We start from the raw sequence: 7664 nt of genomic DNA, 5'->3' as shown, positions 1-7664 counted from the left end.
CAGGGTATTTTCCAATAAATCAACTCTTTGTATCAGGTGGCCAAAGTATTGGAGTTTCAGCTTCAAAATCAGTCCTTCCAATGAACACCCAGGACTGATTTCCTTTAGGATGGGCTGACTGGATCTCCTTGCAGTCCAAGAGACTCCCAAGAGTCTTCTCCAACGCCACAGTTCAAAAGCATCAATTCTTCATTGCTCAGCTTCCTTTATAGCCCAACACTCATATCCATACATGAATACTGGAAAAACCATAGCTTTGATTAGACAGACCTTCATTGGCAAAGTAATGTCTCTGATTTTTAATTTGCTGTCTAAGTTGGTTATAGCTTTACATCCAAGGAGCAAGTATCTTTTAATTTCATGGCTGCAGTCACCATCTGCAGTGATTTTGGAGCCCAAGAAAATAGAGTCTGTCACTGTTTCCATTGTTTCCCCAGCTATTTGTGATGAAGTGATGGGACCAATGCCATGATCTTAATTTTTTAAATGTTGAGTTTTAAGCCAGCTTTTTCACTCTCCTCCTTCCCATGGACATACAGTTATTATAATTGTCTTGTTGTTCATGGATATCATTATTAACACCTTTTACGTTGGTACTGTATTTTTAACTTTTCTAAATACCTTCGCATAGGTCTTCTTTCTCACCTGCTTGATATACATAACACAAGCATTGTTCCCTTATTTTAGAGTTGAAAAAGTCAAAGCCAAGAGAAGTTGTGTTACCTGCGTATATTGTTGACAGAGCAGAGTCCTAAAACCGAAGTCCCCTAACCCCAATCAATGTTCATTTCAATTGCTCACAACAGAGGAGACTAACATGGAATCGTGTGTGTTGGGGGCTCCACCTGAGCCTGGGCTGTCTGAGCTGTGGATACACCCAAAGTTTAGGCCATCAGGTCTTAGTGGGAAGAACTGCCAGTATCAGGAACGGGCTCTTATTTCCACATCTCCAACCCAGAGCCTACCTATTAATCCCACCTCCAGAAGCTACTCAACTCCAAACAAGAGAATGCAGCTGTCACGTCTGGATGCAGGGGATGTAAGTGGAAGTTGGGTCACTGCCAGCTGTCTGGGTAGGAAGGGGTGGACCCTGGCCTCCTGTAGGTGATTGTGGGCACAAGAATGTGGAGAGGCCACTCTGAATCAGGCCAGGTAGGTCTCTGCCTTGTAGCTAGCTCTGAACCAACAGGTTCAAACTAGTCTGTGGCCTTAGCCCACGCTTAAATGGGGTGGTGTTTGCAGTTCTTTTTTTTCCATCCCCACCCAAAATCAGGCTGTCTCACTGAGAGGGAAGAGCATGGACAAGAGATAGAGGTGGGGCAAATGTGCCTCAGGAAGGAGATGGTTCTTGGGCCTGGAAGCTGCTGCTGCTCTCTGAGCACCAACAGCTGTGGCCAGCTTCCAGGTCCACAGACACTTAGCATCTTTACTGGGAGTGTTCGAGGCACCAGTGCTTCTTTAACTCAGTTCCACTTTCCTGAATCCCCCCTCGACCTTTCATCTATTCTTCACATATATCCGGAGTGATCTTCCAAAAACACAGACCTGATCATGTCAATCTTGTGGCCTGGGACTCCCAGTGGTCCCATGGGGCATCACATGCAAATTTCTCAGCATGGTCAGCCAGACTCTGCACACTCTATAGGAGCCCGCCTTTAGCTTCACCTTGCTCCACTGTCTTCACCAAGCTATGCTCAATTTCCTGGAAAAGATTCTATGCTTTCCTGCTTTAGGACCTTTGTACTTGCTCTTGCCACTGTCTGGAATATCCATCTTCCCTACCTCTAAATCTTTTCTCCTCTCTCTTCCCACTTACATGATTCCTATCTTCCAGATGTACACTCAGTATCTTCTTCAGAGAAGTCTGGCCCAATACTGTAGCCATGCTAGGTCCCATTGAAAGTGTTATTCGCTCAGTCATGTATGACTCTTTGTGACCCCATTGACTGTAGCCTGTCAGGCTCCTCTGTTCATGGAATTCTCCAGGCAAGAATACTGGAGTTGGTTGCCATTTCCTTCTCCAGGGGATCTTCCCAACTCATTGATTGAACCCAGGTCTCTTGCATTGCAGGCAGATTGGCATCTGAGCCACCAGGGAAGCCCCTAGGTCCCAATATATGTTCTCATCATACTCTATTTGATAAGTGTCATTATTTGCTTCATGTCTATTTCACCCTTTGCTGGGAGGAATGCTCCATGAGGACAGGGAATCTGCTTGTTTTAGTACTGCATGAGGGAGTTAATTGTGTCCAATTAATTGAGGACCTAATAGTCAGGTTCAGAAAAGATGTACTGAGCATCTACTACTTGTCAGGCATGATGCAACTTCAGATGCAATCTTTTAATTTCATCTCCATGAACTTCATGCTAGAATTTGGGGTTCCAGAGCTGAGGTTACTACATTGAGATGATGAGTATTAGATAAGCTCAATATGTCAAAAAGCACAGGTCACATATAGCAGGTATGCAGTGAATATTTATTTGATGGCAAAGCACATTTGAAAAAAGCAACGCTCTACCAAAGAAGTCAAATTATTAATTTTACAGCTGAGAAAAAGAGACAGCAAGGAAATACTGTGCCTGGGATTTGGACTCAGGCCTGGAGATGTGGATTCATTTGGTGTACCCACTTAACTCTACCGGCTTAGTGGGAACTCAAAGTGGTAAAGACCTTGGACTGCCCTGGAGGGACAGTAAAATTGATAAGGAAAGATATAGGCAGGGGAAACAACCTGAAGACTGATGTAACTCTGTGATTGGTGCTGAAGCAACAGATACAGATAGGAAATGGAGTTGGAAATAAGAGAAGGGAGAGATTCACATAGCAGGGAGGGATGCCTCCAGGGCTAGAGAGGCAGGGAGGGGCATTCCAGGGGGTTGAACTAGCAGAAGCAAAGGAAAAGAGGAACTAGTCAGCGTGAATGGGAACTGTGCAACCAGACTGAGTGTGTTCCTGAGCAGTGGGAGATGAAGCATGGGAGAAGAGTGGAGTGGGTGGCTGGTGGCCCAGGGTCCTGCATGGTACATGGAGAGGTGACTGGACTTGGCAGTGGGAAGTCAGTTGAGACTTGTGATCCAGGGAATAGCCTGATGTGAGTGCAGTTTCAGAAAGATCAGTCTGGGAGTGACATGCAAGATGAACCATAGCAAAGAAGAAAAAGCAAGAGGGAGGAGGAAGGATGGGCAGATCACCCTTGCTGAGCACCTAGTAAGCCCTTCAAAACAGCTATCTCATTTAATCTTGTCAACAACATTGAATGGATTGTATTATCATCCATATTTTACAGGTAAAGATGCTGGAGTTGAAAGAGGTGAAGTGATTTTCCCAGGATTACTGAGCCAGATAGGAAAATCACAAAGTGCTTCTGACAGCGATTCCAGTTAGGAGGTCATAACGATGCCGAAAACTTGACCTCTCTGCCCTGGTGCCTAATTGAATCTTGGAGACAGAGTTTTGGGTGAAGTAGAAAAGAATAGCTTCATTGCTTTGCCAGGCTAAGGGGGACATAGTGGGCTCCCACCATCAAAAACGGTGTGCTCCAACCTGGGGATGGATTTGGTGAGGAGTTTTATATCAGTGGTTCTGGAGCAGGATAGTTGATAAGGATCAGGGTGTGTGCAGGGCCTGCATTCTTTTAATCTGGTCTCAGGTTGTCTCTTGAGGAACTTTTGTGGTTCTGAAGGTTATAGAACTATGACCTTCTCTCTGGAATGAAGAATGCTTCATCAAATAGTTCACCTTCCTTCTGTTGGGGGTTTAATTCTGTACAGAGATGTGTATCCCTTGAGGCAGAAAGAGGCCTTGCCCCAAGGCTGTGCTATTCTTTCTTGACCTGTTCTCCCTTGTCTTGCTTCTCCTCCCTTTCCTGATTAGCACCTGTTGAATCTGCCCTGTGGAACTCAGGGAAGGTCCTGGAGCCTGTTCCTTACACATAAAAAATGGGGGACACCAAAAAGTTTCTGTGCCTGGGATCCTCACAGGGTTTGCTTGGTTTCAATAGGGTGGTGGCTTTGGGGATTTTTCTGAGCAAAAATGAGTGTGCTTATCTCTGGGACCTAGTTCTAAAAGCACTGTGGCAGGCATACTCTTAACAAGTCTAGCAGAGAGGTCAGGAGCAGCACAAAGTCAGTCTGGGGAGAAGTGTCCCGCGTGGCTGAATCCAAATGGCAGCTGAACCCAAAGCAAAGTCTCAGGAGACGCAGTTAGAGCCAAGGAGTCAGCCTGGCCTGGGAGTCAGGACACCTGGGTTCTGGTCCTGGAAGCATCCCTTTGGGACGGTGGACTGGTCACTTAATCTGTTTCAGCTTCAGCTTCCTTATCTGTAAAATAAAATAAAAACCCTCAACTTCCTCATCTTCCATGTTTTTAGATACAAATGAAATTGTCACTATGGGCATTTTTGTATTACTGAGAAATGCTGGACTGGTGAGAAAGACAGGTGTTGTTGTCAGAGGTCAGGAGGTGATGGGCAGGTTAACCCAAGGCCTGAAGGGGGCATTTCCTCACCCAGGACTCTTGTTGAACTGTTGCCCTGAATTGGGTGTCTGTCATTAACTGTTTCTCCTTGACCAATCAATTCATTGCATATTTATTAAGCATCACTTTATTTAAAACTCTGTCCTGGAGTCTTGTTCCAATCCTTCTTTTACTTTTCCTCTTCACTGTGCATCAAAAGAGGGAGTGAGATTAATCCATTGCGCTGTTAGTAAACTGAATTAAAAGAATCAGACACGACTGAGCAACATTGGACTGAACTGAACTGAAATCTTGAGACAGATTAAGAGGTCCCTTTCACATTTTCCCCAGTCCCTCTCCCTTCTCCGATGAATTCACCTTCTGTGACACATGTATGTTATAAATGACAGGAATAGCCTATCTGATTGCATTGTAGAAAGAAGAAAAAGGAAAAGATACTCACCAATTTTCATTGTTGGTTAACTTGAAAACATGATGCATTTTATTATGTATGGATGAGGGAACTTAGGCACTGGCCAACGCAATGCCTTGCAAATTTACGTTTCACAGAAGAATGCAGGCTGGGCGAGCCTCTCCCATCTTGCATCTGGGATGGCATGGCTATGCAGAGGCCCCAAGTCAATCTGTCTATTGCGCATCAAATTCCATCCTCCTCTGGGCACCGAACCTTGCCCCTTGTCATACACACAGCCTTGCAAGATGAGAGCAGTCCGAAGTTTGCCTTCTTCAGATCCTGCTGGAAGCAAGGAGACAACACGGCACCCACCGGCTTCTGACTCAGAAGGGGAGAACGTCCAAACTTTCACAGTCCCTCCTCATCCCCTCTCCAGTTCACCTCACTTGCTCTCTCACTCGCTTTCCTTTTCAGTCTGGGGAGAGAATGACAAGAATGCTTCCTCCTAGTTCAACAGGTTCTTCTCCTTTCTTCCCTCCTCCCCAGAGCCGTGGTCTTACAGCCCCTCTTCCAAGGCCCAGCCCCAGGTGTTAGGTCCTTCCGTTTGTGAGGAGGCGGGGCACTGGCATGGCTGGAGCCAAAGGGAAGGGAATGGTGCTGATACTAAAGGGATGGAGGTGGGTCACATGTATTTGCTCATATACTACTTTACTTTTAGAGGGCTGAGAGTTTTCCATGGTTGCCCTCTCGTGTCCTTGTCCCAGCAGTTATTCCCCTCAACCCTTCTTGCACATATGACTGGGGAAAAAAAAAAAAAGGACAACCTAAAAGTCAAGAGCTATGATTTATTCAGGGACCTTATTGACGATGATAGCCTGGGAATCAGCCTCTTGGATAGCTCTAAGGAATTGTTACAAAGAGTTAAAAGAAGGGTCAGGATACATAGGAGTTTTTCAATAAAACATACAAAAAGAAGAAAATAAAAAGAAATAAAAAACATGTAGTTGAACATCCAAAAATCACTGCTAATCACAAAAAACAGACATCTCAACTTAATGATTTTGGTACTTTTCTACAATGCAAAAGTCTGGGCTTTTTGATGTTCATCAAAGGAATACGGCCAGGGCCCTATCCCATTTTATCTCTGTTCTAAATTCCCCTCTGGTTGCACTTTGGAGTGGCTAAAGTGATGGATGGCTTGATGGTGGGCCTTTGTTTATTGTTTATTATTCCTTTGTTTATTGAAATGGCAGAAAATATGATTTTGTCCAAACACACATGATTTTTAACCCTGTTTTTCTGAACCCAGTTCCAATGTGTGTGTGACTGAGGGGTATGGATAACCCTGTGGGGCCCTCCCAGGTACAAACCCTTTCTATGTCCCGGTTCCATTGTTTGTAAGAAATAGGGCTCATTCAGCCTCCTTGACCTCCCTGAGTTTCAAAGGGCAGAATCAAATAGTTGCTTACCAGGGAAGTAAGTTTTATTCAGTTCAGTTGCTCAGTCATGTCCGGCTTTTTGTGACCCCATGGACTGCAGCATGCCAAGTCTCCCTGTCCATAACCAACTCCTGGAGTTTAATGAAACTCATGTCCACTGAGTCAGTGATGCCATCCAACCATCTCATCCTCTGTTGTCCCCTTCTCTTCCCACCTTCAATCTTTCCCAGCATCAGGGTCTTTTCCAATGAGTCAGTTCTTTGCATCAGGTGGCCAAAGTATTGGAGTTTCATCTTCAGCATCAGTCCTTCCAAAGAATATTCAGGACTGATTTCCTTTAGGATGGACTGGTTGGATCTCCTTGCAGTTCAAGGAACTCTTAAGAGTCTTCTTCAGCACCACAGTTCAAAAGCATCAATTCTTCAGTGCTCAGCTTTCTTTATAGTCTACTCTTACATCCATACTTGAATACTGGAAAACCAATAGCTTTGATTAGACAGACCTTTGTTGGCAAAGTAGTGTCTCTGCTTTTTAATAAGCTCTCTAGTTTGGTCATAACTTTTCTTCCAAGGAGCAAGCATTTTTTAAATTTCATGGCTGCAGTCACCATTTATGGTGATTTTGGAGCCCCCCCAAAATAAAGTCTGTTACTGTTTCTACTGTTTCCCCATCTATTTACCATGAAGTGATAGGACTAGATGCCATGATCTTAAGTTTTCTGAATGTTGAGTTTTAAGCCAGCTTTTTCATTATCCTCTTTCACTTTCATCAAGAGGATCTTTAGTTCTTCTTCACTTTCTGCCATAAAGGTGGTGTCATCTGAATATCTGAGGTTATTGATATTTCTCCCGGCAATCTTGATTCCAGCTTGTGCTTTATCCAGCTCAGCATTTCACATGATGTAGTCTGCATATAAGTTAAATAAGCAGGGTGATAATGTACAGCCTTGACGTACTCCTTTCCCAATTTGGAACCAGTCTGTTGTTCCATGTCCAGTTCTGTTACTTCCTGACCTGCATACAGATTTCTCAGGAGGCAGGGAAGGTGGTCTGGTATTCCCATCTCTTTCAGAATTTTCCACAGTTTGTTGTGATCCACACAGTCAAAGGCTTTGGAGTAGTCAATAAAGCAGAAATAGATGTTTTTCTGGAACTCTTGCTTTTTTGATGATACAGTGGATGTTGGCAATTTGATCTCTGGTTCCTCTGCCTTTTCGAAGTCCAGCTTGAACACCTGGAAGCTCATGGTTCATGTCTTGTTGAAGCTGGCTTGGAGAATTTTGAGTATTATTTTGCTAGCGTGTGAGATGAGGGCAATTGTGCGGTAGTTTGAGCATTCTTTGGCATTGCCTTTC

General features: G+C 44.4%; 1 long non-coding RNA gene across 1 annotated transcript; it reads right to left on the bottom strand.

Moving 5' to 3' along the window:
• Positions 1 to 2458: 2458 nt before the first annotated feature.
• LOC123333743 lies at positions 2459 to 6461 on the bottom strand. The gene is made up of 2 exons (XR_006551238.2): positions 4508 to 6461; positions 2459 to 4320 (listed from the first exon to the last, which is right to left on the bottom strand). It is a non-coding gene; the product is annotated as an uncharacterized LOC123333743 (long non-coding RNA).
• Between the last annotated feature and the right edge of the window lie 1203 nt (positions 6462 to 7664).

Source organism: Bubalus bubalis, chromosome 5, assembly GCF_019923935.1.
Source record: "Bubalus bubalis isolate 160015118507 breed Murrah chromosome 5, NDDB_SH_1, whole genome shotgun sequence".
NCBI lineage: Eukaryota > Metazoa > Chordata > Mammalia > Artiodactyla > Bovidae > Bubalus > Bubalus bubalis.
The sequence above is the reverse complement of the archived record's forward strand: the minus strand, read 5'-3'. Positions and strand labels throughout refer to the sequence as shown.